The sequence below is a fragment of the Brachyistius frenatus genome, unplaced genomic scaffold (assembly GCF_029030835.1).
Source record: "Brachyistius frenatus isolate BFR_SWC_R1_liver_20210118 unplaced genomic scaffold, ASM2903083v1 Contig_4, whole genome shotgun sequence".
Taxonomy (NCBI): domain Eukaryota; kingdom Metazoa; phylum Chordata; class Actinopteri; family Embiotocidae; genus Brachyistius; species Brachyistius frenatus.
This window is the reverse complement of record NW_027210603.1, coordinates 8,724,154-8,734,529: the sequence shown is the minus strand read 5'-3', so window position 1 is coordinate 8,734,529 and position 10,376 is coordinate 8,724,154. Positions and strand designations below refer to the sequence as shown.

Sequence of the window (10,376 nt, the reverse complement as noted above, 5' to 3'; positions counted from 1 at the left end):
AGATGGGAAAGTCTCTGTTTGTGTATGTGGACTCATTTATCATCAAATAATGGTCTAAAATTAACTTTTACAAACAAAGACGCGCAGTAGCGTGTACATGTTAAAATATGAATTGAATGTGGTCAATTCTACCTCGCACAGTGTTATGACTTTAATTTTCTCTTCCACTGAGCAGTTGTGCCTTTACGCAGCAGAGAGCGCTCCTCTATTGGCCAGCAGCCGTGCGCTTAGACAGCAGCAGAGGGAAATTCATCTGTCCCATCCTGAATCCGTGGAAGGTAGAGAAGAGGAGGAGGAGGGGGAGAAATAGGGGGTGGAGAAGTCGGGGAGTGTGAATAGATGGGACTCACTGTGTGGAGTGTGGGTGACGGTTGTAATGCCGAACAAGCAGCAGCTTCCCCTGCAGGACTTTTCAGCCCGATCTCTGAAGAACTCTGCAGAAGCGCCTGTTCATTCTGATAAAACATCTCATTCTAGGAAGCCTCGTTTTTAATAAGGGAAGTGGCTGTGTTTGACTGACCGGTGCTGAGACGCTCCGCGGACAGACAATAAAGTGGGAGCGATCAGATCACAACAAAAGACAGAAGGTGAGAGTCGCTTCATTTCCACACAAACACAGCTAATTAGAGTTTATTCCGCGTCCCGTTTAAGCGCTAAACCACAGCCGGTGTTGTGATCACCTTGTGACAGCTTTCCAGACAGCCACGCGCTTTGTTTTGTTGTCTTACAATTTGAATATCGTGCACCCTTTTGCTCATTATTGGTACGCTACCGTAAAACATGTATTTGACATATATTCAGCCTTTAAATGTATTTTATACTGTAATAATAATGGATCCCATAAACTACATAGCCCACATGTGTTTTACCTGACTCCTGCTGATTAAATGTCAGCTGCATGGGCGTTGAACTGTTGACATATCAACATGAATGTCTTGTTGGTTAGAAAGGTGTGTTGAAGTTGTTCATTAATTATTTGGACAATGATGCCTATAAGGACAGAATATGGCAGATTGTTTGTTCTGAACTCGTGCACTTGTTAATCTTACCCTGTGGTCAGCTGGCCTGCTCTCCTCTGTGTGAATATCCTGTTTCCTGGACTAAACAAACAATGGTGAGGCAGGCATCCTGTATGGGTCTCCTGTCACCTCAGACCCTGAAAAATAGGACTGTGCGTGATGATGGGGTTGGCAAAAATTGTCTAAAAAAAGAGCTCCAAAAATACAATTTTAAATAAAACATAATTATGCCTGACACAATGAGTGGTTCATCTTCATTTTTAGTGCCATTCATTTGTTGTGACACAGCTCCGGTGTGAGGAAACCCAGCGACAGGAAGTGTGAGAGTGATACAGAACAAAGGCACAGGACTGCTTTGTATAGGTGACTATATTGAATTTGTGCCTCATGAGAGCAACATGTGCTGTTTCTTTTTCTCTTTCTGACACACACACACACACACACACACACACACACACACACACACACAAACACAAACACACACACACAAACTGCAAAGGCAGCGCTGCTTTGTGTTGACTTTAGTCTAGGATGTTCAGCTGCTTTTAATGGGGTCAGTGCGCTTCCAATTCAATAAAGCCATTAACCGTCACAGAATATTCCAACGCCGCTGCTCTGCTCATCACAGAGGACTCAAACAGGGTCCATTAACAACCTTGTACACACACCAGTCAGTCTTTAAAAGGATAAACAGGATTAATCACCACATCCAGTCCACCTGGGCAGTGTGACCTGAGCTGGTGAAGTGTTCCCACCTCTCCTCAAAGCCCCTGTTTTGAGTTAAAAAGTCATTCATCAGCATGTTTTCCATCTCTTTCCCACGCACCTTCATTGTAATGCTTGTTGCTCAGATTTGAATGATAGCATTTGTCAGTGAGGCTATGTGATACAGTTGTCACCCAGGTTCACATAATTCAACACCTCTGCTAGAAAACAAAGGTCCTGCCAGACTGGTTCTGACAGATTCATTCCACAGAGAAAGATCAAACTGTTGATCAAAGGGTGGCTTGTGACAGGAAGAGAATGTAAATGGGAATCCTTGCAATTTACAGCAACACACTTTATACATTCTGTTTAATGTGAAGGTACTATTGGTTTTCATACATTTATAAATTAATTCACTCCGGCAAGCTTATGAAAGCTTCTGAATGTAATCCTCTGCTATTTCATGAGGGAAAGTCTCTGTGAAGCAGTTCTTACAGTATAGAATATTACGGAAAGTCATTTCCATAAAGTTGGAGAATACATGAGATAATACTTCTGAAGGAACAATCAAATTTGTAGCAGGAGTGGTAGAGAAATCCTGACTTTTAGCCTCATCATCATCATCAGAGCCTCGACAACCACTTTCATCCGCTGCGATCTGTTGACAGTCAGACCTCTTGCTTCTCTGGCCATGACGGTAGTCCATTTCTTGATGTCGTCTATCTAAGTTATCCTATGTTTGCCTCGGCAGCGGCTTCTTTCTACTTTTCCTTTAAGCACATTGCGTTCCATTGTGTTATCAGTTCTTGAGATGTGTCCAAAATAGCAAAGTTTCCTTTGGTTTCCAGAGGTATTGGTTTTTCTAGGATTTAATTGTTAGGTTTTCTTTTAGTAAGTGGTATCTTTCGGTTTGTGTGTCAAATGTTGTCAACCTCTCTTCATCAGTTACTTTACGGGTCTATGCCTCACATTGACACAAGGCCACTGGCCAGACAAGAGTCTTGAGGATGCGTATCTTGGTGCTATCTTTCCAGATGTTTCAGAGAATAGTAATGCTGGTGCGTCCCATTGCTAGTCTTTGACTTCCTTGCTGCATTTTCATCTGTAGTACAATTCAAAACATTTGATCCTACATTAAAATCCCAAAGACATCATGAGGGGTTATTTTCCGTGACTTTGGGGCCACAATTCAGAACTAGAGATGTAATCCCATTGTTTTGTGATGAGTTTTTGAGTGTGATCTGTATAATTGGTGGTGAGCAGCCACTGATGAATGTTAAACTACTGTTAGCTAGATTATGGTTTCCTCTAAATGCTAAACTACTGTAAAAATGGCACAAGTGGACAAGCGTCACAGAGTCAACCTACTGAATCAGGCATGTGCATTACACATTAAAGCCAAAATTTGCAAATGCACACTGACATTAGCTCCCACAAGCTTTAGCAGCAAAGTGTGCTGAAGGATAACTCCAGTTTATTTCAACCTGCAGTATTTTCCATGTAGTTAAAGTGACTCTGTGTCATGCTAACTTTTTTTTGGTACAAAACAGTGTATTTAGTGGCAACAGCTTTAAATGATTAATGTAAAAATCAGCTCCCAATTGTCCCAATATATTTTTTTTTGTGTAAACCCTGCTTTCCCCACCTCTCTACAACGGAGGTGAAGAGTGCAAAGTTGGCATGACCCAGACACACTATCGATGAATTAATGGAAAATCCACCTAAACTGGAATTATCCTTGAAATTGAGTAAGGTTATGTTCTGCTGCTTATGACTTCAGCTTTGTCGTTTGAGAGAACAACATTAACCTACAGAAATTCCAAACAAAGAAATGTCATATTACTTTTGCAAGGCAAAAAACAACAACAACAACATCAGAGCATTGATAAGCCATTTCAGGCTCGCTGCTTGAGGCCTAATTCAGGGTCAGGCACAAGTGTTTTCTAGTTAACGTGTTTGTGGGTCACCAGTAATCTATAGGCTTAGCAGTGGAAATCAATTCAGATCCCCAGACCAGGGACGACATCTGAGTGAAGAGGATATGTGCACATTTTAGGAAAGTGATTTCATCCCGAATGTTTTATCACTAATGTCTCAGTCCTCCGATGTTTGCTGTAAATGTCTTCAGTACCTCTAGAGGTTTCTGTAACATAATCACTGCAAACATTGCTCAAACCGAAAGTAGTGTCAACAGGAATCTGTTCCTCATTGGCTTTAAACCAGTTCAGCAATGCGCCGACACTACATCTCTTTTCCTTGTTTCATGTCTGCTTTGTCCCCTCAGACAGGACATCCTGAGTAAAACAAAGAGTCTGGACTTTAGTTTCACATGCAAAACACAAACATTGTGAAATCTCCCACATTCATTGTCTGTTTCAAAATTTACGATTCTTGTACACCAGAAAAAACACGTGCAAAGAGTTTTATGAGACAAAAATACAAATGCTTTTTGTTTGATTTCTGAGGGATTTAGTCCTTTAATGTGTGGCTGTCTTGAATAATGATGCTCAGAGATGGTTGTGTGTTTATTTCCCTTCAGAGTAAAGCAGAAAACACAAGTATTAGCCCAAGGGAGTGACTCTCAGCTGGTTGGGAATTCCTCTGGGAGCTGGTTTCCATATAATTTAGATGAAAGAGACTGCATTATAACAAGCTTCAATCTGTTTAAGGACAGGGACTTGCCAGTTTGTGGACAATTTTCTCTCAAAATGCATTGTTTGAGCCCACCTCCTTATGAATTATTTAAAGAATGGACACAAGGGTGGATTTATAGGTTACCCATGTGTATCAGTGGCTATTGACCTAGGCACTTCAGAGTAAAAGCCTTCTGTCCCAAGGGAATGTTTGTAGGAAATTAATCACAATTTCAACAGTGCATGGTTTATACCAGTGCAACAACCTAGACAAATTAGGTGAAACAGTCGGTTGGTGATAAGTCATCATTTACCCATTGTGAAGACAACTGTTTCATTGAAAAAGATGGACAGAAAGTTAATACTTCACTCTTTAATAATAAGCAGTCTTTAACTATGATGTAACAAAACATACTGACAAATGATTCAATAATTTTATTTATATAATATGTCTGTTTGAGTGGTCCAAATTCCACAATGTTAGACCATTGTAAAGGCCATGTTTTTGACAGCAGAGAAAAATTTAAACAAGCTGGAAAAATGACATTAATTGAAAGCCTTCGTGGATATCACAGGTATAATCAGTTTTTTGTCGAAATTACAGTACAGCTTTGGGCCGTATTTCTTTTACCATTATGACAAAGTGCTGTTCCTAACCGTATCTGATATTTTGCTGAAGGTATCAATGAAATGTCACTGACAACCTCAATCATCGGTTTCCTGCCAAAATTCAATCTTGAAATACAATATCTGCCTTTAGCAATAAAAGCATAATTGAGCTTTTTAGTATTACGGTCCATCACCTGAGTAAGGTTAGGAGTATGTTGAGGTCTGACTTAATTGCGAAGTTGCTTAAACAACAGACTCGACTCAGGATGTCAACCGCATTTTCTCGTGTCACAGTCCGGCTTTGTACACCCACCATCCGGCTGACCTCTTTCCAATATCCTTTGTTTGGTGATGCTGCAAAAAGGAAAATGCACTCCAGCAAAATTAAAAAAAAACTGGATTGCACAGATAATTGAGAAACTGTTTCAATAATAAATGTCCTATTGCAGGAAAATGTCATAGAAGCTGTAAAAATGTAATTCCAACAGTAAAAGGGGTAACAGATACTCATGTATTTCAGAATATAGACAGTTAAACCCTGGAACATGGAAGGAAGAAACCCTAAATGAAGCTTGCATTGAAGTAACGTGATTCCACACCAAAGCATGTATTACACTTGTCAGTAGACAATATCGTGTCAGTGCCACCTAGGCCTAGGCGTAAAAAGTAAGGTCCTCAGGTTTTGGCACTGAACCATGTAGTTAGGTCCAGGCAAGCATTGTGGTTTGTTTGAAGGTGACACGGTGGAAATTTGGTTAGGGATAGGAAAAAAATCATAGTTTGTGTTGAGTAAAGTCATTTTATATAATTCATGTTATTTAGATAACTTAACGTAGGCTATGTTGCATAAATTAAATATGCCATGTTATGTTACTCAAAATAAATGTATGTTGACTCTTGCTTTCTCATGGACTCTCCTCCTAACTGGAACCTCGTCACTTTTTGTCATGTGACCTCTGTCACATGACCTCCTTCTTGGACTCTGGTCATACAAATGTCTACTTTTCACGCCTAGGCGAGGCAAAATGTGACACTGACACGGTATCGTCTACTGAACTGACAGGTGTATTACATGCTTTGGTGTGATTCATGCTGGCTGATGTACACATGAAAGTGGAACAGTATCACTCTTTTAGGACTTCAGCTGTCGATAATTTACTACATACCTGGAAAATGAGATAGTTATTACAAAGTAAGTGGTTTGTATGACATCATCTGATGACATCTGAAGGCAAAAGGAGTGAAAAGCCTTTTAGCTCATAATTGGTTATTTGGAACATACTTTAATGACGTTACCATCCATTATCTATACCCACTTTATCCTGAACAGGGTCACAGGGGGCTGGAGCCTATCCAAGCTCACATTGAAGGCAGGGTTCACCCTGGACAGGTTGCCAATCCATCACAGGGCCAACACGTAGAGACAGACGGAAACAAAGACCATTCACACCTAAGGGCAGTTTGTAGAATCACCAATTAACCTGAGGTGCATGTTTTTGGACGGTGGGAGGAAGCCTAAGTACCCGGAGAGAACCCACGCAGGCACAGGGAGAACATGCAAACTCTGCACAGAAAGGCCCGGCCTCAGATTCGAACCCGGAACCTTTTAGCTGTGAAGCGACAATGCTAACCATTGCACCACTGTGCCACCCTGCACCACTGTGTCGCCCACATTACCATTCATGAGGATAATAAGTTAAAGGCTAAAACGAGGAGAACAATTTTAAAGACGAAATAAAATTTAAAAAAAATTCTGAAATACAACTTGTATGTTCAAAAGAGCTGTTTTGTCCCTCCCACCACTCATAGTTCCTAGTGTTCCCACTTTTCAGTATTCATAAGATGGCTAAGAAAAATATTGTATGGTGCTGCACAGGTGGGCAGGTGAGATGTAGATCTGTTATCAGATCCAAGAACTGGAGCATCTTCCTCCTGGTGGGTTCACCCACATCCTCAGGCAGTGGAGGGAACCTTGAACCCACAAAGATCTGTGCAGTATTACACTCCAGAGCAGAATACCCGTTTTTGTTTGTGTTTGCCTCCTCCTTGTTCTCCTCCTCTACGTTTCTCTCCAACTGGGATGCAATTGCTGTGAGGCTGAGAAAATGAAAATAGCAACAAAGCAAAGCCCTCCACCACCTTTCTCTCTGCCTGTGTTGCTGCTGGCTTGCCTGGGAGGTTTTGGAGAGATAAAGGGGGAGTGGTCTTTCCTGAAATTATGCTGCTTGTGACACTCCATCCATCCATCGATGGATCCCATACTTTACTCTTACACCCACACTACACAGATATCCCACATGATGTAGAGGGGATGCTTGAAAGCCTGAATGGTAATCATCAGAATCAGACATCCCTGCACTGCAAATGTTTGTAAGTTTAAGGAGGAGGGGCGGACAGAGAGGGCCTGAGCTGCTATTATTACCCTCTCAGGCACAAATAGAGAGGTACATGGTGTCGAGTCTGGAAAAAAACAACAACCGTGCTTCCACAGCAGACATACCCCACAGCCTCATATCCACAGTGATCGATAAAACCCCATGTGAGTGTTTCACACATTTAGTGCCAGAAGGGATGGAGGCATGGTAAAAAGACACACTGGAGACTTTGTGAATATACGATGTTCTCAACCCCCCACAAAGTGATTTCCTGTTGAGTTAGTGTGCTCAAATTCTCTTTTTTTCAAACCATACGACCTTAAGTTAATTTGGTTTGGGTTGCATTTTCCAAGGATTTGTAGAGTGCTTATAGAATGTTTGGTGGACCACAGAGATGGAAACTGGGAAGGTGGTCACCCTCTAGAGTTTAGCATCCATCATTAATGGAGTGTTACCTGAGCATCCTGTAGTACTGGTTTTATAATGGGAACCAACACCCCCACCTGGACTTATACTCACACACACATGGATGCTAGCTGCTAACAACTCCTATCCCCTGCAGTTCAGAAAGACAGAAATCATCCAGCTGTAGTCACCTTCACCACTGCAGCTGGGGATGAGGAGGAGCAGGGAGGGGAGGGAAGTCATTATCACCTGCCCTGTGGACCGAAACCAAGCACCCTGCTGGTCCACTCAGACAGGCCAGGCTGAGCTCTGTGATGAGGACGAAGGTCTGTATGTTAGCTGTAACATGGAGGGAAGGTGTGGGAGTTTGGTCATATAGTGACAAGGAAACTATATGAGCAGGAAAGTGTAATACAATAGAAAAAGTCATCTTTGATCTGGAGATTTTTTAAAGTTGCATTGTGCTGCTAAGAGGCTTGGCTACTTCCTGTTAAAATGCATCATCGTGCATTGTCCTAAATGAGTGAGCGAATGCCCTTTCACCTACTGTACTCTATTGTATCAGCAGCACACATGTTGGTAATATTTTACAGGAGCGTTTCAAGCAACAGCTTAAGGTGTCCGTCAGCAACATTACCCCCTTCAGCCATAGTCAGTTATCAACCAGAAATGAATGATGTCATGACGATGTTTGGTGATACTGCAGTGGACTAGACTTGGATAGAAAGCTGATATGGAGGTGATGTGCAAGGCACAGTTATAACAGGTGTCACGCAACACTGGGTAGTGTTACTAAAAACTAATACTCAGTGTCCCCAAGGGTAGGCAGAGGTTCAAGTGGGGAAGATGATTAGTGGTGGTAACATTTGTGCAATTGCATATGTCTCCAAGACTACACTGCGTTTTGGAAGTGTTTACTTGACATTAGTGCTGAAGAAATTAGTTAGTGATAAGCTGATTGACAGAAAATGTACAGAATTATCAGAATCAGTTGAATAATAATTAAGTCATTCGGCTTACATTTTAAAGATTTACTGCTTTTGTCAGTTTAATATTTGATTCGTTGATTTAATTTGGGTTTTTTTTGGTCACACAAATTCAGTAATTTCAAGATGTCACTTTGGGCATTTTATACCATATTATTATTTTATTTCTCTCTTCATTTAGAGAACAAACAATGGGCTTATTAATCGGTGATAATAATCAGTAAATTGTGTTTTATTATGTTAATAAGTCAAGTCACAATTTGCAATCACGGTTTGGATAAATAGTTGCTATTATAAAACTCAAACTGAAGCCAGTTGAGGTGTAAGGCCTATTTCAGTGGCTTTATTAGCATAAACCCCTCACTAATTTGCATGTTCACATGACTGATCCTCTTTGTGGGCAGCTCAAATGAAATTAAAGGCATCCTTTGTTAATACTAACAAATACCCATTCCAGATAAACGTATAGTGAATATAGGTCGCAATGATCTGGAATCAGACAGCCTTTGACTGGACAACGAATCAAGAGGGCCATCTTGCATTCCCTTTAAAAGCCAGGCGTGCTCGCACCTTAGCAGATTGCTATTACACCAGTGGATTTTACAAGTTTTTGGAAAGAATGCTTCTTTGCGGAGGAAATGGACAACGGTAATCTTTAACATTGTAATCCTTTTATTTTAATCCTCTGCATGTTTGTGTGCTGCTGTGTGTCCCTGTGTGTGTAACAAGCATGGCGTATGTGTGTTCTGCTCTTGCCAATGTAGGCGCATATTAAAATTGTAATAATGCAGCCTTAAAATAACAGTAGAATACTGCGCTACTGATTTAAGACCACATTTTAGTGAGTAAATTATGCAATCACTTTCAGCTTCGTCAAGATAGGAATCCGCTGACAATGCACTTGACCACTCCTCATTTTAAGACCAACATACCTATCGGAGCTCAGATAGGTCGAAAAACATTTGCTATTTAAACAACGTGAGCGCTGGACACTTGTGTCGCATTGGTCAATATTTTGTGCTGAGTGTAAGATAGAGCCAATAGTTATTTAAACCATTTTAAATATTAAATTATTGATCAGTGCAGCTTTAAGTTTTGGAATGCAGCCTGATGTGTTGAAATGTTGTCAGTGGCAGCCCCATCTCTCACCCCCGCCTCTTGTGAAGATCTTTGTCTGTTTTTTTCCCAAGAACAACTGTGATCCTGGGCTTTGCTGTTTGAGGTCAGCCTGTGGGACTTTTTCTGTCCTCATAGCAACTCTGAAAATATCTGTGCAGTTAAAATTTTAATTAGTTCACATGTGGTGTCTTTTCTAACCCATAAAATATTAAAAAGCAGTGAGAAATGTTTTCCATCTGCAGTGTAGCATCTGTTTCAGAATGTGTGAGCATATAAACAGTAAAAGTATTGAATTAGACATTGTAGCAGCAGTAAAGCGGGAACAGCCCTGTTTTGAGGCTCTTTGCTCTACAAGCTCTAGCTACTTATAAATCCCCATTTGACTCCCAGTGAACTCACCCTCCCCTCGAATCATGGCACCTCGTGAAATTGCACTGACAATGCCCTCACCTTTGAGAGCTTTAAGCCATAGAGCTTTTGTATTCATACAACAGAATAAAAATAGAAGTTGTCCACCATATTGGT

The 10,376-nt window shown here is 41.0% G+C and overlaps 1 protein-coding gene across 1 annotated transcript in view; it reads left to right on the top strand.

Annotated features, from left to right (window-relative positions):
- Positions 1 to 376: 376 nt before the first annotated feature.
- The window catches only part of frmd4ba (FERM domain containing 4Ba), a 44,341-nt gene continuing 34,341 nt past the window's right edge, over positions 377 to 10,376 (top strand). Inside the window, exon 1 of the mRNA XM_069714416.1 lies at positions 377 to 587. The gene's annotated coding sequence lies outside the window, so the exon portion shown is untranslated. The remainder of the gene's footprint in view (positions 588 to 10,376) is intronic.